Here is a 27,370-nt window from a genome sequence, read left to right on the forward strand (position 1 = left end):
ATACAGGGAAAAGGCATACCTTTTTCCCTCAAGTTTTTATTTAATTTCCAGTTAGTTAACATACAATGTAATATTAGTTTCCGATGTAGAATTCAGTGATTCAACACTTCCATACAACCCCTGGTGCACATCATTACAAGTGCCCTCTTGAATCCCCATCACCTATTTAACACATCCTCCCACCCACCTCCCCTCTAGTAACCATCAGTTCATTCTCTATAGTTGAGATTCTGTTTATTGATTTTTGTCTTTTTCCCCCCATGTTTGTTTGTTTTGTTTCTTAAATTCCACATATGAGTGAAATTGTATGGTATTTGTCTTTCTCAGACTTATTTCGTTTAGCATAATACACTCCAGCTCTATCCATGTCATTGCAAATGGCAAGATTTCATTCTTTTTTATGGCTGAGTAATATTCTAGTGTGTGTGTGTGTGTGTGTCACATCTTTATCCATTCATCAGTTGATGGACATTTGGGCTTTTTCCATAATGTGGCTATTGTTAATAATGCTATAAACAATTATAAACATAATAATGCTATAAACAAGTGCATATATCCCTTCGAATTAGTATTTTTGTATCCTTTGGGTAAATACCTACTAGTACAATTGCTGGATTGTAGGGTAATTCTATTTTTAACTTTTTTGAGGAAACACCATACTGTTTTCCAGAGTGGCTGCACCAGTTTGCATTCCTACTAACAATGTAAGAGGCTTCCCCTTTTTCCACATCCTTACCAACACCTATCAGAATATACATATTTTAAATCTTCCTAAACTCAATAAGACAGCTCAAATTTTTAAATGGACAAAATATTTGAATATAAATTTACAAAGCCGATATACAAATAGCTAATAAGCAGATAAAAAGATTCTCAACATCACTGGTTATTAGGGAAACACACATTAAAACCACAATGAGGTAGCACTACAATATCAGAATGACCATAATTTTAAAAAGACTGATAATACCAAGCATCTGCAAAGATGTGGAGCAACTGGAACTTACATTCTACAGAAGAGAATGTAAAGTGATTCAATGTACCTTGAAAAACTAGCAGTTTATTACAATTTCAACTAAGGAAAATAAAAACACATGTTCACACAGAGTGTTATATATAAATATTCATAGCAGGTTTATTCACAAGAGACAAAAACGTGATATGACCCATGTGTCCATCAAATGGTAACTGGATAAACAACAGGTAAGTCTATCCATACAATGTAACACTATTCAGTAATAGAAAGAATGAACTACAGATACAGGCAACAACATGGATGAACATCCAAATCACTATATTAACTGACAGAAATGAGACACGAAGAGTACACTATGTGACCCCATTTATATAAAATTTTAGAAAAAGCAAACTAATTTAGAGTTACTCAAACAAATCAGTGATTGGCTGGGGTCAGGATCAGATAGAGAGATAAAATGCAAAGGGGCATGAGAAATCTTTGGGGGTGATGGAGATATTCTGTATCTTGAGTATGGTGGCAGTTTCACAGGAATATACAACTGTCAAAACTCATCAAAATTTACTCTTTAATGGGTGTAGTTGGTTGTATATAAAATATATCTCAATGAGAATTTTTTTTAAGAAGTAACCCAGAGTTCTGGGGGAAGCAAGCTTAAATAAACAATTCATAAGTAAACTAAAAAATAAAGAACCCACTGGGGGATTTTAACAGGAGTCTGAAAATAACACCTGGCACAATTAATGAACTTGAAGAAAGTATCCAAATTGAAACTCAAATAGAAACATGGGTAAAAAAGAACCAAAGAGAGGCTCTGCGTGGTTAAGCTTCTGACTTCAGCTCAGGTCATGATCTCATGGTTTCTGAGTTCAAGCCCTGCATTGAGCTCTCTGCTCTCAGTGCAGAGCCTGCTTCAGATCCTCTGTCTCCCTCTCTGCCCCTCCCCTGCTTGTGCTCTCTCTCCTTCTGTCTCTATTTCTCTCTCAAAAAACATTAAAAAGGGGCGCCTGGGTGGCTCAGTCGGTTGGGTGGCCAACTTCGGCTCAGGTCACGATCTCGCAGTCCATGAGTTCGGGCCCCGCGTCGGGCTCTGTGCTGACAGTTCGGAGCCTGGAGCCTGCTTCGGATTCTGTGTCTCCCTGTCTCTCTGCCCCTCCCCTGTTCATGCTCTGTCTCTCTCTGTCTCAAAAATAAATAAACGTTAAAAAAAATTCTAAAAAAAGAAATTCTGAAGCTGAAACATACAGTAACTGAAATGAAAAATTCACTAGAGGAATTCAACAATAGCTTTAAATAGGCAGAAGAAAGAAAAGGGAACTTGAAGATAGAACAATAGAAATTATTGAGTGTGAGAGACAGAAAGAAAAAGATGAAAGGAAAGTAAAATGAGCCTGTGACCTTTTGGACACCTTCAGGCCAACTGACATATGCATTGTGGGAGTCTAAGAATGAAATGAAAGAGAAAAAAGGGAAGAGAGAAGATTTGAAAAATAATGGCTGAGAATGTCCCAAATTTGATGAAAGACATGAATATAAACATCTTGGAAGAGACTCACACTACTACACTATGACCCAGCAATCACACTACTAAGTATGTATCTAAGGGATACAGGTGTGCTGTTTCGAAGGGGCACATGCATCCCAGTGTTTATAGCAGTGCTATAAACAATAGCCAAAATATGGAAAGAGCCCAAATGTCCATCGACAGATGAATGGATAAAGAAGATGTGGTGTATATATATATATTACTTGGAATATTACTTGGCAATCAAAAAGAATGAAATCTTGCCATTTGCAACAACATGGATGGACTAGAGGGTATTATGCTAAGTGAAATAAGTCAGTCAGAGAAAGACAAATATCATATGACTTCACTCATATGTGGAATTTAAGATACAAAACAGATGAACATAAGGGAAGGGGAGTGAAAATAATATAAAAACAGGGAGGGGACAAAACATAAGAGACTCTTAAATACAGAGAACAAACCGAGGGTTGCTGGAAGGGCTGTGGGGGAGATGGTCCAAATGGGTAAGGGGCATTAAGGAAGACCCTTGTTGGGATGAGCACTGGGTGTTATACATGGGAGATGAATTACTGGAATCTACTCCTGAAATCATTATTGCACTAAATGCTAACTAACTTGGATGTAAATTAAAAATTAATTAATTAATTAAAAAAAGAAGAGATTCACATTGAGACACAATATAAGCAAACTTTTGAAAGACAAAGACAAAGAATCTTGAAGGTAGCAAGAGAGAAGTGACACATCATATCCAAGGGATTCCCAATGAGATTATTAGCAAATTTCTCATCAGAAACTTAGGAGGCCAAAATGTAATGGGCCAATATATTCAAAGTGCTAAAAGAAAAAAAAAATTCAGAGCACCTGGGTGACTCAGTCAGTTAAGTATCTAACTTCAGCTTCTGGTCGTGATCTCATGGTTCATGAGTTAGAGGCCCACATTGTACGGACAGCTCGGAGCCTGGAGCCTGCTTCAGATTCTGTGTCTCCCTCTCTCTGTGCCCCTCCCCAGCTTGCACTCTGTCTCTCTGTCTCTCTCAAAAATAAATGACCCTATGATCCAGCAATTGCACTACTGAGTATTTACCCAAGGAATACAAAAACACTAATCCAAAGGGATACATGCACCCCTACAATAGCAGCATTATCAACAATAGGCAAATTATGGAAGCAGCCCAGTGTCCATCTATAGATGAATGGGTGAAGAGGATGTGGTGTGTATATATATATATATATACACACACACACACATACATACACATACACACACACACACACACACACATATATATATATATATATATATATATATATACACTCAAACACATATATATACATATATGTACACACACACACACTGGGATATTACTCAGCTATAAAAAAGAATGAAATCTTGCCATTTGTAATGACATGGAAGGAGCTAGAGAGTATAATGTTAAGCAAAATAAGTTAATCAACAAAAGACAAATACCATATGATTTCACTCATATGTATAATTTAAGAAACAAAACAAATGAGCAAGGAGGGGGAAGAAGAGAGAGAGAAACCAAGAAATAGACTCTTAATTATAAAGAACAATCTGATGATTATCAGAGGGGAGATGGGTAGGGGGATGTGTGAAACTGGTGATGGAGATTAAGGAGTGCACTTGTTGTGATGAGTACCAGGTGTTATATGTAAGTGTAGAATCACTTATCTGAACACACACCTGAAACTAATATTTCACTGTGTATTAACTAACTGGAATTAAAATAAAAACTTAAAATGTCAAAAAAAAAATGCAGACTCTTAACTACAGAGAACAAACTGATGGTTTCCAGAGGGGAGGTTAGTGGAGAGATGGGTGAAATAAGTGATGGGGATTAAAGGTCCACTTATCATGATGAGCACTGTGTAATGTATTACTGAATCACAATATTGTATACCTGAAACTAATATAACACTGTATGCTAACTATACTGTAATTAAAAATTTTAAAGAAGAAAAGAAAATACCAGGCCCACCTGGCTTTAATGGTGAATTCTTCCAAATATTTACAGCAGAAATAATACCAAATTTACACAATCTCTTCCAGAGAACAGAAAAAAAAGAGGGAACACTTCTAAGCTCAGTTTTTAAAAGCAGCAAAACATTGATACCAAAACCTAAAAACAGAAAAAGAAAAATTACAAAAAGAACAATTATAAGCCAGCATCTCCCTTGGGAGTGGGGGGACAGTATCTCCTTTGACTATGGATGTAAAAATCCTTTATAAAAATCAATAAATAGGATTCCAGGGATATAAAAAAAAAAAAAAAAAACTCATGATACATCTTAAGCAAGAGTGGCTTATTCCAGAAATAAAAGGATAGTTTAACATTTAAAAATTCCATCAGTATGATTAACATTAACAGAATAAAAAAATGGTGAGAAAGTACAATCATTAGAATAGGTGAAGAAAGCACATTTGATAAAACCAAATATACTTTTCATGATTTTAGAAAAAAAATCAACAAAGTAGAAATGAAGAAAACACCCTTGATCTTAAAAAGATTACCTACTAATAAACCCTATAGCTACATCATTAGCAATGGTGAAATAGGCACAGCTTTCTCCCCAAGGTCAAAGACAGGATGAGGACATCCACAACCATGTATTCACCATTGTGCTAAAGGCCCTAGACAGTGCTATAAAATCAGAAAGGGAAACAAAAGGCATAACATTCAAAACAAAAGTAAGATGTTTTTCATTTATATATTGTAAGATATATGTTTATATCATATATATGATTGCAAAGAATATTTATATTATATGTATATGATTGTAAAGGCAGAAATCCAAAAATACATCAACTACTAGAATCAATAAGTGAAGCTTATTGATAAGCTCTCTAGATATAAGGTCAACACATCTTAAAAAATCATATTTCTATATACCAGCAAAAAACAATCAGAAAATTTAATTTTTAAAAATATCCCTTACAGCAGAATAAAAATATCTGGGAACAAATTTAAGAAAAATTACAAAAGGCTAATATTGAAAACTACAGAATATTGCAAGTTCATACTATAGAGAGTAATTAAAAATGACCTAAATAAATGCAGAGCTATCTATCATGTTTATGAATCAAAAGCATGAATATTGTGATGTCAGTTTCTCCCAATTTGATGTGTAGATTCAGTGCAAACCCAATCAAAAGTCCAGCAGGAATATTTGGTGGATACTGACAGGCTGAATCTCAGGTTTATATGGGAATACAAAGAACCTAAAACAGCCATGACAATCTTAAAGACGAAAAAGTTGGAAGACTTATACTATCAGAAGTCAAGACTTGCACAATTAAGACTGGTGTGTTGGTACAAGGATAGACAAACAGACCAATGTAACAAATCAGAGTCTATAAATGCACCTCTACATACAGACTCACTTGGTTTATAACAAAATTATCAGTACAATTCGGCAGGGAAATAATAGTCTTTTTCATTAGATAGTGCTTCAAAAATTACAAATTCATACAGAAAAAACAGTAAACCCTACCTTACACCAAATCCAAAAATTAATTCAAGGTGGATCACAGACCTTAATGTAAAAATAAATCTCTAGAAGAAAACAAAGGAAAGTAATTTCACAACTTTGGGGTAGGCAAAGATTCCTTAAACATGACCAAAAAAAGTGCTAACTTTAAAAGACAAAGTTGATAAATTTGACTTCATTAAACTCAGAACTTCTATTATCAAAACACATCAGGAAATTGAATAGGCAAATTACAAACTGAGAGAATATGTTTGTAGTCTGTATGTCTGATACATCTGATAAAGGATTGTATCCATGATATACAAAAGGTAAAAAAGGAAACTAAACATACATGTACCTTATAATGCAGCAATTCCACTTCTAAGTATATCCTCGCCAAAATAACATCTTGAGTGTGTGTGTCTATAAAAATTTGTTCAGGAATGTTTATAGCAGCTTTATTTCTAATAGTCAAAAACTAGCAATATTCTGAACATCATCCATCAAAAGGTAAATGGGGGGTGGGGGGCGTGTCTGGGTGGCTCAGTTGGTTGAGCGGCTTCGGCTCAGGTCATGATCTCATGGTTCATGGGTTTGAGCCCCGCATTGGATTCTGTGCTGACAGCTCAGAGCCTGGAGCCTGTTTCAGATTCTGTGTCTCCCTCTTTCTCTGCCCCTCCTCCACTCACGCTCTCTGTGTCTCCAAAATAAATAAATATTTTAAAAAAAAATTTTTTTTTTTTTTTTTTTTTTTTTTTTTTCAGTTTATTTTTTTTATTTTTTTTTTTTTATAATATATGAAATTTATTGTCCAAATTGGTTTCCATAAAACACCCAGTGCTCATCCCAAAAGGTGCCCTCCTCAATACCCATCACCCACCCTCTCCTCCCTCCCACCCCCCATCAACCCTCAGTTTGTTCTCAGTTTTTAATAGTCTCTTATGCTTTGGCTCTCTCCCACTCTAACCTCTTTTTTTTTTTTTTTTTTCCTTTTTTCCTCCCCCTCCCCCATGGGTTCCTGCCAAGTTTCTCAGGATCCACATAAGAGTGAAACCATATGGTATCTGTCTTTCTCTGTATGGCTTATTTCACTTAGCATCACACTCTCCAGTTCCATCCACGTTGCTACAAAAGGCCATATTTCATTTTTTCTCATTGCCACGTAGTATTCCATTGTGTATATAGACCACAATTTCTTTATCCATTCATCAGTTGATGGACATTTAGGCTCTTTCCATAATTTGGCTATTGTTGAGAGTGCTGCTATGAACATTGGGGTACAAGTGCTCCTATGCATCAGTACTCCTGTATCCCTTGGATAAATTCCCAGCAGTGCTATTGCTGGGTCATAGGGTAGGTCTATTTTTAATTTTCTGAGGAACCTCCACACTGTTTTCCAGAGCGGCTGCACCAATTTGCATTCCCACCAACAGTGCAAGAGGGTTCCCGTTTCTCCACATCCTCGCCAGCATCTATAGTCTCCTGATTTGTTCATTTTGGCCACTCTGACTGGCGTGAGGTGATACCTGAGTGTGGTTTTGATTTGTATTTCCCTGATAAGGAGCGACGCTGAACATCTTTTCATGTGCCTGTTGGCCATCCGGATGTCTTCTTTAGAGAAGTGTCTATTCATGTTTTCTGCCCATTTCTTCACTGGGTTATTTGTTTTTCGGGTGTGGAGTTTGGTGAGCTCTTTATAGATTCTGGATACTAGCCCTTTGTCCGATATGTCATTTGCAAATATCTTTTCCCATTCCGTTGGTTGCCTTTTAGTTTTGTTGGTTGTTTCCTTTGCTGTGCAGAAGCTTTTTATCTTCATAAGGTCCCAGTAATTCACTTTTGCTTTTAATTCCCTTGCCTTTGGGGATGTGTCGAGTAAGAGATTGCTACGGCTGAGGTCAGAGAGGTCTTTTCCTGCTTTCTCCTCTAAGGTTTTGATGGTTTCCTGTCTCACATTCAGGTCCTTTATCCATTTTGAGTTTATTTTTGTGAATGGTGTGAGAAAGTGGTCTAGTTTCAACCTTCTGCATGTTGCTGTCCAGTTCTCCCAGCACCATTTGTTAAAGAGGCTGTCTTTTTTCCATTGGATGTTTTTTCCTGCTTTGTCAAAGATGAGTTGACCATACGTTTGTGGGTCTAGTTCTGGGGTTTCTATTCTATTCCATTGGTCTATGTGTCTGTTTTTGTGCCAATACCATGCTGTCTTGATGATGACAGCTTTGTAGTAGAGGCTAAAGTCTGGGATTGTGATGCCTCCTGCTTTGGTCTTCTTCTTCAAAATTCCTTTGGCTATTCGGGGCCTTTTGTGGTTCCATATGAATTTTAGGATTGCTTGTTCTAGTTTCGAGAAGAATGCTCGTGCAATTTTGATTGGGATTGCATTGAATGTGTAGATAGCTTTGGGTAGTATTGACATTTTGACAATATTTATTTTTCCAATCCATGAGCAGGGAATGTCTTTCCATTTCTTTAAATCTTCTTCAATTTCCTTCGTAAGCTTTCTATAGTTTTCAGCATACAGATCCTTTACATCTTTGGTTAGATTTATTCCTAGGTATTTTATGCTTCTTGGTGCAATTGTGAATGGGATCAGTTTCTTTATTTGTCTTTCTGTTGCTTCATTGTTAGTGTATAAGAATGCAACTGATTTCTGTACATTGATTTTGTATCCTGCAACTTTGCTGAATTCATGTATCAATTCTAGCAGACTTTTGGTGGAGTCTATCGGATTTTCCATGTATAATATCATGTCATCTGCAAAGAGCGAAAGCTTGACTTCATCTTTGCCAATTTTAATGCCTTTGATTTCCTTTTGTTGTCTGATTGCTGATGCTAGAACTTCCAGCACTATGTTAAACAACAGCGGTGAGAGTGGGCATCCCTGTCGTGTTCCTGATCTCAGGGAAAAAGCTCTCAGTTTTTCCCCGTTGAGGATGATGTTAGCTGTGGGCTTTTCATAAACGGCTTTTATGATCTTTAAGTATGTTCCTTCTATCCCGTAAAAAAAAATTTTTAAGGTAAATGGCGGGCAACTGGGTGGCTTAGTCGGTTAAGTGTCCAACTCTTGATTTTGGCTTAGGTCATGATTTCACACTTCCTGAGATCAAGCCCCATGTTGGGCTCTGTGCTGACAGCATGGAATCTGCCTGGGATTCTTCCTCTCTCTCCTTCTTTTTCTGCCCTTCTCCCACTCACACTCACCCTCTCTCTAAAAAAATAAATAAATAAATGGATAAACAAATTGTGGTATATTCATACAATGGAACATGACACAATAATAAAAAAAGAATAAACTACTGAAATATACAACATAGATAAATCTCCAAAATATTATCCAAAAGATGATTTTCATTTATCCAAAAGATTATAAATGCAAAAGTACAACCTACAGATTACATTTATATAAAACTCAAGAACCAGCAAACTAATTTATGTGACAGTAGTCAAAAAAAGTTACCTCTGGGAGATGGGATATCAACTGGGAGGTAATAAAAGAGACTTCCCTCAGGGGCTAAAGATGTTCTGTATCTTGACCTGGGTAGTGGTTACACAAGCATATAACATCTGTAAAAATACACACATGCTGAAGAAGGGAGCAGGATGGTGGTGCTGGGCGGTGACAGCGAAGAGGACTTGGTCAGCTATGGGATGGACCTGGAGCCGCTGGAAGGTGAAAGACCAAAGAAACCAATTCCTCTTCAGGATCAGACTGTCAGAGATGAAAAAGGAAGGTATAAACAGTTTCATGGGGCCTTTAGCGGAGGTTTCTCTGCTGGGTACTTCAACATTGTTGGCTCAAAAGAAGGATGGACGCCCTCTTCCTTCATGTCTTCATGACAGAACAGAGCAGACAAATCTGTTCTTGATCCTGAAGACTTTATAGATGAAGAGGATCTTACTGAATTTGGGATAGCACCTAAAGCGATTGTCACCATGGATGATTTTGCTTCCGAAACCAAAGATAGAATATGAGAAAAGGCCAGGCAGTTAGCAACTGCTACTCCCCTATTCCTGGGGCTACTCTCCTTGATGACCTCATAACACCAACAAAATTATGTACTGGTTTTGAATTGCTAAGAAAAATGGGTTGGAAGGAAGGACAAGGAATTGGCCCTCGAGTAAAGAGAAGACCTCACTGACAAAAACCTGATCCAGGAGTAAAAATCTATGGCTGTGCGTTACCCCCTGGAGGCTCTGAAGGATCTGAGGATGAGACAATGACTATGTGCCTGAAAATGTGACCTCTGCACCCAAAGACATCACACCTGTGGATTTCACACCTAAAGATAACGTGCATGGATTGGCTTACAAGGGCCTGGATCCCCACCAAGCATTGTTTGGAACCTCAGGAAAACATTTTAATCTTTTCAGTGCGGGACCTGAGGGAGCCAGCGATCTCCTTGGAGAGACTGGAGTGAATAAAGGAAGAAAACTGGGAATTTCAGGCCAGGCTTTTGGTGTTGGTGCCCTGGGAAGAGGAAGATGATGACATCTATGCCACAGAAACTTTATCCAAATATGACACCATTTTGAAAGATGAGGAGCCTGGAGATGGACTCTATGGCTGGACAGCACCCAGGCAGTATAGAAGTCAGAAAAAATCAAAGAAAGATCTTCGATACATTAGCAAAATTTTGGATGGATTTTCCTTGGCTTCTAAACCTTTATCTTCTTTTTTAAATTTTTTTTTTTTCAACGTTTATTTATTTTTGGGACAGAGAGAGACAGAGCATGAACGGGGGAGAGGCAGAGAGAGAGGGAGACACAGAATCGGAAACAGGCTCCAGGCTCTGAGCCATCAGCCCAGAGCCCGACGCGGGGCTCGAACTCACGGACCGCGAGATCGTGACCTGGCTGAAGTCGGACGCTTAACCGACTGCGCCACCCAGGCGCCCCTAAACCTTTATCTTCTAAAAACACTTCCCCACCACCTGAATCGCCAAGAGACTATCAACCGGTACATTATTTCAGACCTGTGGTAGCTGAAACCTTAGAGAACACCCACTTAATTCAGGTATTGTCAGAGTCAGCTGGAAAGCCAATGCTTAACCCAGGGACACATAGTAGGCACCAACTGAATGCCTCCAAGTGGGTGGAGTTGCTGGGAGAAACACCCATTCAAGGCTCATCTACTTCAGTGTTAGAGTTTCTGTCCCAAAAAGATAAAGAGAGAATCAAAGAAATGAAGCATGTAACTGACCTTAAAGCAGCTCAACTCAAGGCCAGGAGTCTGACCCAGAAGGCCTCAAGCAACAGACCCCAGCCCTCCCCTCTGGACGTCGGGCCCTGCTCATGGCACATGGCATTTAGTGGTAGGACAGCCACCACAACAGCCAGCAACTTCAAACCTTTCGTGAAGATCCAGAAAAACAAAAACTATAAGAAGAGTTTTTAGTAAATAGGAAACGGGAATCTAATTTAATAAATAGGAATCTTCCAGAAAGATGCCCTGGAACGTTGTCTGAACCCCAGTATGACAGAATGGGAGCGAGGCCACGAGCGGGATAAGTTTGCTTGGGCAGCCCTGCTGTATGTGTCTTCCCATTTGACCTTGTCCTCCAGGTTCATGCATGCCAAGGAGGAGGACAATTCAGATCAAGTGGAAGTCCCTCAAGACCAAGAGAATGATGTCAATGACAAGCAGTCAGCTGTGAAGCTGAAGCCGTTCGGGAAGCTTACCCGAGACACATCTGAGTGGCATCCTGACAAGCTTCTGTGTAAGAGGTTTCATGTCCCTGACCCTTATCCAGATTCAACTTTGGTTGGCTTACCAAGAGTGAAATGTGACAAATTCTCAGTCTTCAACTTTCTGACACTCCCAGAGACCACTTCCTCACCTACAACTCAAGCAGCAAGTGAAAAAGGGCTGCAACACTGAGGTCCCAACAAATCACAAAAACCATCAAGATGGGATACATCTAAACAAGAAAAGAAAAAAGATCCCATTAGTGAATTTTTAAGTTTGGCTAGATCAAAAGTTGTTCCACCTAAACAAGAGTCCAGCTCTTTAGTAATCAAAGAGGAAGAGCATGTGATGGAATCACTCTCAAATAAGAATGTAAGCAAAGGTGTGGATTCACAGACTGAAGGAGAAGGGAGCCACCCATCCATGGACTTATTTAAGGCCATCTTTGCCAGCTCCTCCGATGAGAAGTCCTCATCCACTGAGGATGAGCAAGGCGACAATGAGGATGATCAGGCAGGTACCAGGGAGGCTGACTTCAAAAGCTCTCAAGAGACTGACTGAATGGAAACATAATCCATGGCACATGCTAGTGAGCTGGCAGCCCTCCAGGAGCACGCACCTTCCTTTCTGATACAAAAGATGCAGATAGATGAAAGAGAAGTGTTCGGGCCCACAAGTACGTCCCATCTTCTGGCCCAATGTTCATCAGAAACTTGAGGCACCTCAGAAAGAGAAACATAAAAAAAAAAAAAAGAAAAAGAAAAACAGAAGACCAAGAAAGAGCACAGATGGAGGAAAGAGAAGAAAAAGAAACACCGGAAGCACAAATACAAAGTCAAGCAAAAGAATAAAAATTCGGAGAAGAGCAGTAGTTCTGAGAGTACCAACAGCAGTGACAGCCTGAGTGGTGAAGAAGGGACTGTAGACCTGTCACCCCACGAACTGCTGAGAAGGCTGAAAAGTCTTCCACTAAGGCGGCAGCAATTGAATTCTGCCCTGGCCTGTCCCAGTACCAGATATTCTCCATGATGGAAGCTCGTTGATTGCTAAGTTAATACATTGTACAGTTTGTATTTATATGTAAATTCATGCTATAAAATAATTTTTAAAACCTTGACATTTCAAAGTCTGCTTTGGAAGGTTGCAGAAATTGATTTCTATTTTTAACCTCAGTGTCAGAGGAAATAATTCAGACTGTACAGTTTAATTAAAATGGAATTTTTCTAAAAAAAATACATACATGCTTAAGATTTATCTTACTACATGCAAATTAAACTCTAATTTTAAAAAAGTATGGACCAGCAGTTTACATATTATTTGGCACGTTGCATTCACAAGCTCTGTGCACCACACTCTTTGGTATCAGGGCATTTAAAAATGAAATCTTCTTAACCTATTAGAAATATCACATAGAATAGGCTGAGTTTGGGTTTGAGAGTCAATCCTTCAACAAAAATTTGCTCAGCTCCTTATTATGTGCCAGGCTGTATTATACATAGTGTTATAATAAACAGTAAGTAATATAGCCAAGAGCTCAAACTCACAGGAATCAGAGTCTAGTGGGAGATACAAATGACAAAATTTAAATAATGTAATAGTAAGTACTACAATGAAAAATAAGCCGGGACAATTGAACACAGAGTGAGGCAGCTATTTGGAAAGTATTCTCTGAGATTACATTCGAACAGAGACCTGCATGATATAAAGAAGACAGACATGGTAATATTTAATGGAAAATTAAGTCTTAGGTCTTTAATTTTCTATTCTGAAAACCTTGGGCAAAACTTAATTTCTCTGAGTCTTAGTTTCATCATCAGTAAAATGGGAATCATGCAACTCCATGTTAAATGAGAGAACAGATGTAAAGTGCTAACACAGTATTTGACATACCATATGGACACAATAATAATTGCTTGAACCACTGAATAAGATACAAGCAGAATGAATGCATCAGTACTATAGGGTATAGATTTTTTCTTATTCTTCTATATATACAGTGTAGGTGTTCCATAAGCATTTGAGGTTCTGTGTATTTGAATACAACACTTGTTTTGCAATGAGTTCCTTCTAATACAGCTCTAGCACATAAAAATAAAGCATGGAAAAATGAGGAAGCTGGAGAACAAGAATTGGCTAAGGAAAGCAGTGGAAATTCCAAGGGACAGATTCAGAGTAATTATTCAAAACAGTTCATTTGCTCAAGTTCTGGTCATGGGATGCAAAATTGAGATGAGTCAGATAACAAGCCAAACAATTAAATAGCCATAGTTGAATCTAAACTTATGCACACATTTTGGACACCTTTGTTTATCCTGTTTCCTTTATCTATAATACTCTCCCTCTCTACATTCCCATCCCGCCACTTGTGATTCCTAGAAAGCACTGTGCTTTCTCAAGCCTCTCCACCTCTTTGGTAGTTCCATCTTAGGTTGAATTTCCCTTCTAATTTCTACAAGGTCCTTGTGCCCAAGCCAGAGATGTTATTAGGAAACCTTGGCCTCCATATCTGTATGGGTTGGTTAGGTGTCTCTCATCTGGGATCACATTTCTTATCTCCAATAGCAACTCAATATTTCTTGAGTGATTGTTACATAAAAGCACTTTGTAAACAGTGGGTGTTTGGGAATATCCCCAAAATCCACAGCATACTATTTACACAGAAAGCACCCTCTGGTGGTGAAAGAGGGTGACCATACTTCTACGTCACCAAGATGTGCTTCCCATACTCTGCGCTTTCAGAGAGCTTTAAAGATCATGTTATGGACACAAAAAAAGCCATGGTGACTTGTATGCTGATGTACCTATTGCTAAAAAATAATTTTTCTTGAGTGAAATGTTTCCTGCTCTTCTAACTACTCCCATTGTTTTTACCCTCTTCCCTATTTCCTCTCATCCTCACTTCTTAAGCCCTTTCTCCTACATTTCAACTAGTCCATTTGAAAACACAGTTCTAGTTGGCATTTGTTTTGTTTTGACAGCCCTGAGAGCATCCAAATTTCCTTTTGAAATGCATACATCCAGACTGTGTGTAATCTTGGTGGGAAAGTAATTCCTAGTGACCACATTCCATTACTGAAGCTGAAGGAAACAGATCCTTGCCCTCTTTAACTCAACAGGGTCAGGGGCCAGGTATGTGACCCAAACTTAGTTATCAGATGCTCTTTCTTGGGCTCAGACTGTTAAGCCAGTGTCAGAAACAACAGAAAACTCTGGAAGATGTGCACTGCAGGTATGGCGTGCCCTCCTCACTATCCTGCTTTACAATAAGTGCCAGGGTTCCTAATGCCCTCCACAGCCCCTTGATTCTTGCCCATTTCCAAGTCTGAGTCTCCCAGCTCCCTTACTCCGTAAGCTTCCTAACAGTCTTCCAATAACTCCCTTCTCCTTATCTCAAGCCATTACTTGTGGTCTTGTCTGCTTATAAGTTTGTAAAACAACCAAAAGACCAGTGTGGTGGCATAAAATGAGGCTATACATCCTCCCATTCCATCATCAAAGAATAAACTTGAGCATTAAGGAAAAACACTTAAATCCTAGCTTCAGTCAGTCAGGTAGCTTAAGCACAGCTACGTGCAGTTAAGGTGAGGGTCCTTTTAAATGCAAATCAGAAAAAGAAAGGGGCAAATGCCAGTAGGAAAATTAGACATTTCTAATGTAGATTAGATTGGGAGTCCTAGAATAGAAATCAATCCTCATAGTAGCATACTAATTTGAGGTATTTTAGAGGAGACCAGCTGCAGCTGGGAGGCACTCAATGGACTCCCCTTGTTCTCCCCCACTTTACAGAACCTCTCTGCAGAGACAAATGGAGGAGAAAAGAAGGACCAAATGTATACTCCAATGAAGATATTATGCAAGAGAATTTATGAGACAAAAAAAGAAACTAAGGGTTAAAACTTTTCTTTTGTGGGTTGAAGAGTGGCTTGTCCAAAAGACAAAGAAACAAGGAGAATCTCTCCTGAGATACTCTATCACCTTGTGGCTTAGCAGTTAGGTCTAGCTCTGCTCTTGTACAGAGCAAGGGAAAGAGTTAAGTAGACCAAAAGCCAAATTCCTGCTCCCTGCCCACGGACTCTTTATCATCTTGGAACATAGGGAGAAGAATATATTTGATACAGGGAAACAGAATCAACATGACTGCGGACAACTTATCAAGTCTTTTATGGATCATGCCTTTGATGTATCAAAAACGTCATTGTAGGGGCGCCTGGGTGGCGCAGTCAGTTAAGCGTCCGACTTCAGCCAGGTCACGATCTCACGGTCCGTGAGTTCGAGCCCCGCGTCGGGCTCTGGGCTGATGGCTCAGAGCCTGGAGCCTGTTTCCGATTCTGTGTCTCCCTCTCTCTCTGCCCCTCCCCCGTTCATGCTCTGTCTCTCTCTGTCCCAAAAATAAATAAACGTTGAAAAAAAAACAAAAAAACAAAAAAAAAAAAAACGTCATTGCCACACCTAAGGTCATTGAGATTCTCTCCTCTGTTGCCCTCCAGGAATTTTATAGCTTCATACTTTCTATTTGGGTCTATTATCCATTTTAGGTTAATTTTTGTGATGGGTATAATCTCTGTGTCTAGATTCTTTTCTGCGTGTGAATGACCAGTTGTTCTGGCACCATTTGTTGAAGAAACTATCTTTGCCCCATTGTATTGTTTTTGTTCCTTTGCCAAAAATGAGTTACCTATATTTATATGGGTCTATTTCTGGGCCCTCTATTCTGTGTCACTGATCTATTTGTCTAGTTTTTTGCCAATACCACACTGTCTTACTGTAGCCTTATAGTAAGTCTTGGAGCTAGACACTGTCAGTTGTCCAACTTTGTTCTTTTTCTTTCTTTATTTTAGAAAGAGAGAAAGCGTGAGCAGGGGATGGGGGAGAGGAAGAAGGGGGAGGGAGGGAGAGATTGAGAGAGAGAGAGAGAGAGAGAGAGAGAGAGAGAGAGAGAGAGAGAGAATCTTAAGCAGTCTCCATGCTCAGTGTGGATATGATACAGGGCTTAATCCCACAAGCCTGGAATCATGACCTGAGCTGAAATCAAGAGTCAGATGCTCAACCAAGTGAGTCATCCAGGTGTTCCCAACTTTGCGCTTTTTCATTTTTTTTAACATTTGTATTTATTTTTGAGACAGAGACAGACAGAGCATGAGCAGGGGAGGGGCAGAGAGAGAGGAAGACACAGAATCTGAAGCAGGCTCCAGGCTCTGAGCTGTCAGCACAGAGCCTAACATGGGGCTCAAACTCACAGATTGTGAGATCATGACCTGAGCTGAAGTTGGACGCTTAACTGACTGAGCCACCCAGGCGCCCCACTTTGCTCTTTTTCAACACTGAATGGGCTCTTCTGAGTCTTTTGCCTCTTCATATGGACTTTAGAATCAGTTTGTTGATACCCACCAAATTAACTGCTTGTATTTTAATGGGATTGCATTAAATCTATATATAGACCAAGTTAAGGAGAACTGACATGATAACATTGCATCAGCCTATCCATGAACATGTAATCTCTCTGTTTATTTAGTTCTTGATTTCCTTCATCACAGTTTTGTGCTTTTCCTTATATAGATATTTTACTTATTTTGTTAGATTTATACCTAAGTACTTCATTTTGGGGGTGTTAATATAAATGGCACTGTGTTTTTTTATTTCAAATTCCATTTGCTCATTGCTAGTATATGGAAAAGTGACTGATTTTTGTATATTAATCTTGTATCTGGCAACCTTGATATAACCACTGAGTAGTTCCAAGGGTTTTGTTTTGTCAATTTGTTTGGATTTTCTACATACATGATCGTATCATCTGCAAACAAAAAGTTTTATTTCTTCCTTTCCAATCAGTATACCTTTTCTTGTATTATTGCATTAACTAGGACTGCCAGTACAACAGAAAAGAAGTGGTGAGAGGCAACATCCTTGCCTTGTTCCTAATCTTAGTAGGAAAGCGTCTAGTGTTTTACCATTAAGTATGATGTTAGCTGTAGGTGTTTTGTAGGTGTTCTTTGTCAAATTGAAGATGTTCCCCTCTATTGCCAGTTTGCTGAGAGTTATTATCATGAACGAGTATTGGATTTTGTCAATTTTTTTCCTGTGTCTATTTAAATGATTATGTGATTTTCCTTCTTTAGCCTACTGATATGATGGATTATATCAATTGATTTTTTTATTTTATTTATTTTTTAAATTCACATCCAAGTTAGTTAGCATATAGTGCAACAATGATTTCAGGAATAGATTCCTTAATGCCCCTTACCCATTTAGCCCATCCCTCCTCCCACAACCCCTCCAGCAACCCTCTGTTCTCTATATTTATGAGTCTCTTCTCTTTTGTCCCCCTCCCTATTTTTATATTATTTTTACTTCCCTTCCCTTATGTTCATCTACTTTTTATCTTAAAGTCCTCATATGAGGGGAGTCATATGATTTTTATCTTTCTCTAATTTCGCTTAGCATAATACCCTCTAGTTCCATCCACGTAGTTGCAAATGGCAAGATTTCATTCTTTTTGAATGATTGCCAAGTAATACTCCATTGTATATATATACACCACATCTTCTTTATCCATTCATCCATCAATGGGCATTTGGGCTCTTTCCATACTTTGGCTATTGTTGATAGTGCTGCTATAAACATGGGGGTGCATGTGGCCCTTCAAAACAGAATTCCTGTATCCCTTTGGTAAATATCTAGCAGTGCAATTGCTGGGTCATAGGGTAGTTCTATTTTTAATTTTTTGAGGAAACTCCACACTGTTTTCCAGAGTGGCTGAACCAGCTTGCATTGCCACCAACAATGCAAAAGAGATCCTCTTTCTCTGCATCCTCGCCAACATCTGTTGTTGCCTGAGTTGTTAGTGTTAGCCATTCTGACAGGTGTGAGGTGGTATCTCATTGTGGTTTTGATTTGTATTTCCCTGATGATGAGTGATGTGGAGCATTTTTTTATGTGTTGGTTGGCTATGTGGATGTCTTCTTTGGAGAAGTGTCTATTCATGTCTTTTGCCCATTTCTTCACTAGATTATTTGTTTTTTGGGTGTTGAGTTTGATAAGTTCTTCATAGATTTTGGATACTAACCCTTTATCTGATGTCATTTGCAAATATCTTCTCCCATTCTGTCGGTTGCCTTTTAGTTTTGCTGATTGTTTCCTTTGTTGTGCAGAAGCTTTTTATTTTGATTAGGTACCAATAGTTCATTTTTGCTTTTGTTTCCCTTGCCTCTGGAGACGTGTTGAGTAAGAAGTTGCTGTGGCCAAGGTCAAAGAGGTTTTTTTGGCTGCTTTCTCCTCAAGGATTCTGATGGCTTCCTGTCTTACATTTAGGTCTTTCATCCATTTTGAATTTATTTTTGTGTATGGTGTAAGAAAGTGGTCCAGGTTCATTTTTCTGCATGTCACTGTCCAGTTTTTCCAGCACCACTTGCTGAAGAGACTGTCTTTATCCCATTGGATATTCTTTGGTGTTTTGTCAAAGATTAGCTGTCCATACGTTTGTGGGTCCATTTATGGGTTCTCTATCCTGTTCCATTAACCTGAGTGTCTATTTTTGTGCCAGTACCATACAGTCTTGATGATCACAACTTTGTAATACAGCTTGAAGTCCGGGATTGTGATGCCTCCAGCCTTAGTTTTCTTTTTCAAGATGGCTTTGGCTATTAAGGGCCTTTTCTGGTTCCATACAAATTTTAGGATTGTTTGTTTTAGCTCTGTGAAGAATGCTGGTGTTATTTTGATAGGTATTGTATTGAATATGTAGACTGCTTTGGGTAGTATTGACATTTTAACAATATTTTTTCTTCTTGTCCAGGAGCATGGAATATTTTCCCATTTTTTTGTGTCTTCTTCAATGTCTTTCATAAGCTTTCTATAGTTTTCAGTGTATAGGTTTTTCTATGCATTGATTTTATATCCTGCCACTTTACTGAATTCATGGATCAGTTCTAGTGTTTTCCGTAATATTTTTTTTGGTGTAATCTTCTAGGTTTTCCATACAGAGTATCATGTCATCTGCAAAGAGTAAAAGTTTGACCTCCTCCTGGCTGATCTGGACGCCTTTTATTTCTTTGTGTTGTCTGGTGCTGTGGCTAAGACTTCCAATACTATGTTGAAGAACAGTGGTGAGACTGGACATCCCTGTCTTGACCCTGACCTTAGGGGGAAAGCTCTCAGTTTTTCCCCATTGAGGATGATATTAGTGTTGAGTCTTTCAAATATGGCTTTTATGATCTCGAGGTATGATCCTTCTATCCCTAATTGCTTAAGAGTTTTTATCAAGAAAGAATGCTGTATTTTGTCAAATGCTTTCTCAGCATCTATTGAGAGGATGTGGTTCTTGACCTTTCTTTTATTGATGTGATGAATCACATTGATTGTTTTGTGGTTACTGAACCAGCCCTGTATCCCAGGTGTAAATCCCACTTGGTTGTGGTGAACAATTTTTTTAATGTATTGTTGGATCCAGTTGGCTAATACCTTGTTCCTCAACAATGCATCCATGTTCATCAGGGAAGTCGGTCTATAGTTCTCCTTTTTAGTGGGATCTTTGTCTGGTTTTAGAATCAAGGTAGTGCTGGCTTCATAGAAAGAGTTTGGAAATTTTCCTTCCATTTCTATTTTTTTGGAACAGCTTCAAGAGAACAGGTGTTAACTTTTCCTTAAATGTTTGGTAGAATTCCCCTGGAAAGCCATCTCACCCTGGACTCTTGTTTTTTGGGAGATTTTTTTATTACTAATTCAATTTCTTTACTGGTTATGAGTTTGTTCGAATTTTCAATTTCTTGTTTCAGTTTTGGTATTTTATGTGTTTGTAGGAATTTTTCCATTTCTTCCAGATTGCCCATTTTATTGGTGTATAATTGCTCATAATATTCTCTTATTATTTCTTGCATTTCTGCTGTGTTGGTTGTGATCTCTCCTCTTTCATTCTTGATTTATTTGGGTCCTTTCCTTTTTCTTTTTGATCAAACTGGCTAGTGGTTTATCAATTTTGTTAATTCTTTCAAAGAACCAGCTTCTGGTTTCATTGATTTGTTCTACCGGGTTTTTTTTGGTTTCAATAGCATTGATTTCTGCTCTATCAATTGATTTTTAAATATTAAACCTACCTTGAATAACTGGGTTAAATCGAACTTGGGTCATGGCATATAATTATTTTTATGCATTGTTGAATTAATTTGCTAATACTTTATTGAGGATTTTTGCATCTCAGTTCATGAGAGATATTGATCTGTTCTTTTCTTGTAATGTCTTTAGTGTTAGGATGATGCTGGCCTCAGAATGAGTTCAGAAATATTCCCTCTGCTTCTATCTTCTGGGAGAGACTGTAGATACTCAGTATTAATTTCTTCATTAAATGTTTTCTTGTAAAACTCACAGTTAACCCATTTGGGCTTGGCATTTTCTGCTTTGGAAGGTTATTACTAATTCACTTTCTTTAATAGATATAGACCTATACAGAGTATCTATTCTTCCTTCTGTTTTTCTCCATATTGACGCCCAAGTTTTGAAGGATTTTTACCTACCACTATCTTTTCCATTTTTTTCAAATCCCAAGAACACACACCACATTAAGGAAATAAAATTCCAAACAAGAAATACATTTTGGGGCACCTGGGTGGCTCAGTTGGGTAAGTGTCCAACTTTGGCTCAGGTCATGATCTTGTGGTTCAAGAGTACGAGCCCCACATCAGACTCTCTGCTGTCAGAGCAGAGCCCACTTTGGATCCTCTTTCCCCCTCTTTCTGCCCCTCCCCCACTTGTGCACACACACTCTCTCTCTCTCTCTCAAAAACAAACATTAAAAAAAGAAACACATATGTTAGTTATACCATGCAGTCTCATTATTTATGTGGTTTTCCTTTAAAAATACAACACATACCCAGTATTCAAATACTTATCCGTCATTTCAGCAGTCAAAAGAAGCCTGAAAGAGGGGCACCTGGGTGGCTCAGTCGGTTAAGCATCCGACTTCAGCCCAGATCATGATCTCATGGATCATGTGGAGTTTGAGCCCCACATCAGGCTCTGTGCTGACAGCTCAGAGACTGAAGCCTGCTTCAGATTCTGTGTTTCCCTCTCCTCTGCCCCTCCCCCACTCACACTCTGTCTCTCTCTCAAAAATAAAAACATTAAAAAATTAAAAAAAAAAAAAAAAAAAAAGAAGCCTGAAAGATATGACAATTTGATTGCTCTTTGAAGCTGGTATGTGATGGTAGTTCAGTTCATCAATGAGTGATACTGGCTGATACCTCAGTTGATAGATCTTAATAATTTGATTTCTAGTACTTGGTGAAATCGAATTACCAGGCACTAGTCTAGACAAACAAATAGGCAATAATAATGTAGTGCGATTAAATGCCATAGGATGCTATAAGAATAAAAAAAAAAAAAAGAAAAGAAGACAATCTAGTCTTGGGAACTCAAAGAAAGCTTCTTAGAGGAAGTGAAATCAAAGCTGAGACCTATGGAGGGATTATAAGGACAGAGGGAATAGAAGAAGAGCAAACCATGCAGAAAATGTGCAAAGACCACTTCAAGCCGTACACATGGTGGAACATGAGCAAGTTGGGGTAGTGGGGAGATGAGTATTAGGAAATAAAGCTGAAGAGGTAAGGAGGATCTGTAATGATTCCTTACATCATTCTTAAATCAATGAGAAATTATTGAAGGATGATAAGCTAAGGATTGAGATGATCATATTTACATATTATAAAGATTACTCCAACTGCAGTGTAGCTAATAGACTAGAGGAAGGAACGATTAAAAGTAGCAAAGCAACTCTTTAGAAGACTCTTTCAAGGAAGGACTAAACCCTTCCTATTCAAAATGATGTCAATGGAACAGCAGCAGCAATGACAGCATCACCTGGAAGCTTGCAAGTGCAGCCCCAACCCAGATCTACTGAATCAGAATCTGCATTTATAACGTCCCAGATGATTTGTGGGTAGAGTAGTTTGAGAAGCCACTGGCCTAAACTGCACTGAAGATGCAAAAATAAAGAAGTAAACACATTTGAGGCACCTGGGTGGCTCAGTCAGTTAGGCTTCCGACTTTGGCTCAGGTCAAGGTCTCAGGGGTCATGAGTTCTGTGCTGTCAGCACAGACCCTGGAGCCTGCTTTGGATTCTGTGTCTCCCTCTCCTTCTGCCCCTCCCTGCTCATGCTCTGTCTCTGTCTCTCTCTCTTTCTCTCAACAATAAAAAAAAAAAAAAAATTTTTTTTAAAGTAAACAAATTTAAGAACTATTTGGAGGAAGACATGATAGTACTTAGCATAACCAATGATTGCATAGGGTGGGGAAGAAAGAGAAATCCTAGGCTTATCTAGATACAGCTGAACAAGGATAAGAGTTCAGCTAAGTTGACTGGTTAGAAAGGATGAAGTCTCTGGAGCTGCAAACATGGGGAGTCTGAACACTGTTATGAGCTTTTCTCTTTTTTTTTTTATTTTTTTTTTCTTAATGTTTTTATTTTTGAGACAGAGAGAGACAGAGCATGAGCAGGGAAGGGGCAGAGAGAGAGGGAGACACAGAATCGGAAGCAGGCTCCAGGCTCTGAGCCATCAGCACAGAGCCCGATGCGGGGCTCGAACTCACAGACTGTGAGATCATGACCTGAGCCAAAGTCAGACGCTCAACCAACTGAGCCACCCAGGCGCCCCATGTTACGAGCTTTTCCACCATGAACCACACTGGACGGTTGCATAAAAGATTTGGAGAATGCTGGGAAAGTCTCTTTATTGTGCAAAACTTGGGAGAGGGAACAGCAGCCCTTGCTATAGGGAGACAATAGCTTGCTAGGACTCTGCACTATCAGTGAGGGAACAAAAGCCTTAATTTGCAGCAGACAAAAACTGTCACTTTTAGGGTTCTTAGGAAAACCTACTGCAGCAAGAGAAGAGAACAGGAGAAAAAAAATCTATCCCAGGTACAGAGGCAGAAAACTGTCTTGGGCTCAGAACTGTGCTTGTGGAGGCAGGAGCACTAAGAAAACTACATCCCCAAGACCCAGGATCACGGTGACTGCCTAAGACTGAGCTTAATTAGAACAAAGAACATCTCCACCTCAACCACCAATCCTCACTGCCAGTTAACTAGCATCTAGCAATAAGTAAGACAAAGGGAAAATATAAATGAGAATGGAGAAAAATTAAAAGGAAACCTCTGGTAAACCACTCCTACCCAAAACACAAACTATGGCTAGGGAAATTTTAAGCTTGTGTCAGTAATCTCAAAACACAGCCCAACCACTAACCCTACGCTCAAGGCCTGGTAGGATAGACATGCCTATTTCCAGGCACACAGACTTTTATCTCAGTGTCTAATCCTACAGAAGATGTCTGTCTTTCAATTTAAAAAAATGACAAAGAATGTAAAATGTCCAGAAAAAAAAACACTACCTTCCTAAGAGACAAAGTAATCATCAGAACCAGAGTCAGATATGACACATATGTTGGAACTGATAGGGAATTAAAAATAAGTATGATTAATATGTTAAAGTCTCCAAGAGAAGAGATGGCCAACATGAAAGATCAGATAGATAATTTCAGCAGAGAGATGGAAACTATAAGAAAAAACTGAATGAAAATACTAGAAACTAAAAATTCAGTAATAGAAATGAAGAATGCCCTCACCAGCTTATCAATAGACTTGACACAGTCAAGGAAAAATTTAGTGAACTTGAATATAAGTCTGTTGAAAATAACCAAACTTAAACACAAAGAGAGAAAAATGTAAAAATAAACAAATAGGAGCACGTGGGTGGCTCAGTTGATTAAGCATCCCACTCTTGATTTTGGCTCAGCTCATGATCTCACAGTTGATGGGATCGAGTCCTGCATCCACTGTCAGCACAGAGCCTGCTTGGGATATTCTCTCTCTCTCTCTCTCTCTCTCTCTGCCCCTCGCCCTGCTCAAGTGTGCTCTCTCTCAGAATAAATAAATAAACATTAGAAACAAACAGAAAAGAGCTGTGGAACAACAGCAGTGGTCTAACACACACAGAATTATAGAAAGATTAAAAAAAAAAACTAGAAAAATTGGAAGACAATAAAGACCAAGAATTTTCCAAAATTAATTATGACATCAAATCGCAGATCCAAGAAGCTAAGAAAACACTAAGCAGGATTTTAAAAAAAAATCAAACCCACTTAGGCAAATCATTTCAAACTGTTGAAAACAAAAGACCAAGGGAAAATCTTAAAAGCAACTAGAGAATAAAATAATGGGTGTGGTGAATAAAATAAAAGAGTTTATTGAAAAATATAAGTTAGAGATTATGGTTACAGGGTTTTCTGATGCAACATTCACTGGCCTTTTACAAAAAAAAAAAAAAGGCACATATATTTGACTCATTCGGAATTCAGGTTGAGAGGTGCCAGAAGGTGATAGAAAAGCAATGGTACAAAGGGACTGAGATATGCACCACACTGTCAGCATGAAGCCCAATGCAGGGCTCGAACTCACTAACTGGGAGACCATGATCTGAGCCAAAACCAAGAATCGGAAGCTTAACTAACTGAACCACCACACACCCCAAATATGTTGTCTTTTTAAATGATGGGTATTTTCTTGGAGTACTAAGAACTGAAACAGAAACTTCAACTTGCAAAACAGATACATATGATTCTCAAAAGAGATAAACTGTACCAAACCTTAACATACAAAACAAACCATCTAAACTCATAGAGACCTATCTATTCTAGGACAAGACCTCAAACAAACTGGTGTAAAATTAACCATACCTGGATTCATGTGTTCTAAAGACCACTGTTTTTCCCCCCCAAAATTTTATTTAAATTCCAGTTAGTTAACTTACAGTATAGTAGTTTCAGGTGTAGAACTTAGCGATTCATCACTTACACATAATACCCTAAAGACCACTATTTCAACGTGTCCCTGCCATGATAATATAAGATTAACTCCAGCTACCATAAGCCCTTCCTAATTCTTCCCATTTGAGAAGCCTAATGTTCCCTTACGTGTGCATTCTCCTTTGCTTCAGCACCCTAATAAACCTCACTTTGTTTGAATAAGAGTTTATTCCTACTGGTCTTTATATTGTAGACCTTAATAGGTTTAGGTCCATTGAGATGCTTGCCATTGTGGTGTGGACCCTCTACTGGATAGTAGTGTGCACATCTGAAATTCCTTTAATTTCCACTTGCTCAGAGTCAACCTTGTGCTGAAATTGAATTCCAATTTTTTCACTGAGTTCTTCAGTGTTGGGCTTTTGATTTTGTCCTTGGAAGAAATTCCCCTGGGACTCTCTGGCTATCTGATTATTTAATCATTTCCCTTAGAGAAAGTCTGACAAATCTTTAATTTACCATTAGCCATCTTGCCGGTTGCCTGTATTATCTATACTACTGCTGCATGTCCAAAAATGGAGTTCACAAAAGACAGTTAAAGACACATTAAAGGCACCTGGGCGGCTCAGTCAGTTAAGGGTCCAACTTCAGCTCAGGTCATGTTCTCGCAGTTTCTGGGTTCTAGCCCCGCGTGCGGCTTTGTGCTGACAGCTCAGAGCCTACAGCCTGCTTTGGATTCTATGTCTCCCTCTCTCTCTGCCTCTCCACTGTTCATGTTCTCTCTCTCTCTCTCTCTCTCTCTCTCTCTCTCTCTCAAAAATAGATAAACATTAAAAAAAAAAATAGACCCATTAAATCTGTCCTCCAAACTTCCCTTTCAAGGACGATGACTTCATAAGGTCTTAATAACCTGGTAGCATTTAGGCAAACTTGTAAAAATTTGACCTTTTTAATTAAGGCCATATAAAATGTTCTTTAGTCTTGTCTGTGTGTGAAAAACTGGTTTGGGGAAAGGTATTCTCTTCATATTCCACTTGCCAGGAGGCTATTGATAAATGACCCAAGAGTCACACAGGAATACTTTCCCTTTTAGTCTAAGTCAGCCTTGTTGTCTTATCGTTTATCTGCAAAACACTTGGCCTACCTCTTGGCATAACTCTGACCTCTATTTTCTCATTTTTGCACATACCTTTCTCAATGACAAAATTACCAAAGGCCATTTGGAATTATGAGTGGCCAATCAGGGAAATTTTTGATATGAAAAAAATTGTTCATTTGAGAGGCACCCTAAGAAGACAAATGAATCAGATGGTAAGGCATTTTTTTTAATATACAGAAGCTCCTGCACTAATTGGTTTATATTAAAGGAAACCCAGAGTTCAGGCAAAAAGACATCTTAACAACTTTATTATGCCTGAATTTGGGAAAGGCAAAAGCACAAAGAGATGTCAGAGGAGACAAGGTATGAATAGGAGTCAAAAATATCCAAAGGTAAGAAATAATCTCACATCTGTTTTCATCATTTGCCTTTTTAAAAGCAACTCTTTGTTTCAGCTCAGGTCATGATCTCACAGTTCCTGGGTTCAAGCCCCCCTTCCATCCCCATATTGAGCCCCCGCATCGGCCCGCTGCTTGGGATTCTCCCTCTCTTTCTGTCCCTCCCCTGCTCCAGCTCTCTCTCAAAATAAATAAATAAACATTTCTTTTTTTTAAATCTCCTTTAAAAAAAAAGGAATGAAGTACCGATATACTTGAAAACATTATGCTAAGTGAAGTAAGCCAGTCACAAAAGACATATACATTAGGACTCCATTTATAAAAAAAAAACCCAGAAAATGCAAATCCATAGGAAAGAAAGTAGATTAGCAGCTGCTTAGGGCTGGTGAAGGGACTGGAGGCTG

At 38.7% G+C, this 27,370-nt stretch overlaps 1 pseudogene; it reads left to right on the forward strand.

Annotated features, from left to right (window-relative positions):
* Positions 1 to 9,288: 9,288 nt before the first annotated feature.
* On the forward strand, positions 9,289 to 12,912 carry LOC123601061 (annotated as a pseudogene).
* The last annotated feature ends 14,458 nt before the right edge of the window (positions 12,913 to 27,370 follow it).

Source organism: Leopardus geoffroyi, chromosome D1 (genome assembly GCF_018350155.1).
Source record: "Leopardus geoffroyi isolate Oge1 chromosome D1, O.geoffroyi_Oge1_pat1.0, whole genome shotgun sequence".
Lineage (NCBI taxonomy): Eukaryota > Metazoa > Chordata > Mammalia > Carnivora > Felidae > Leopardus > Leopardus geoffroyi.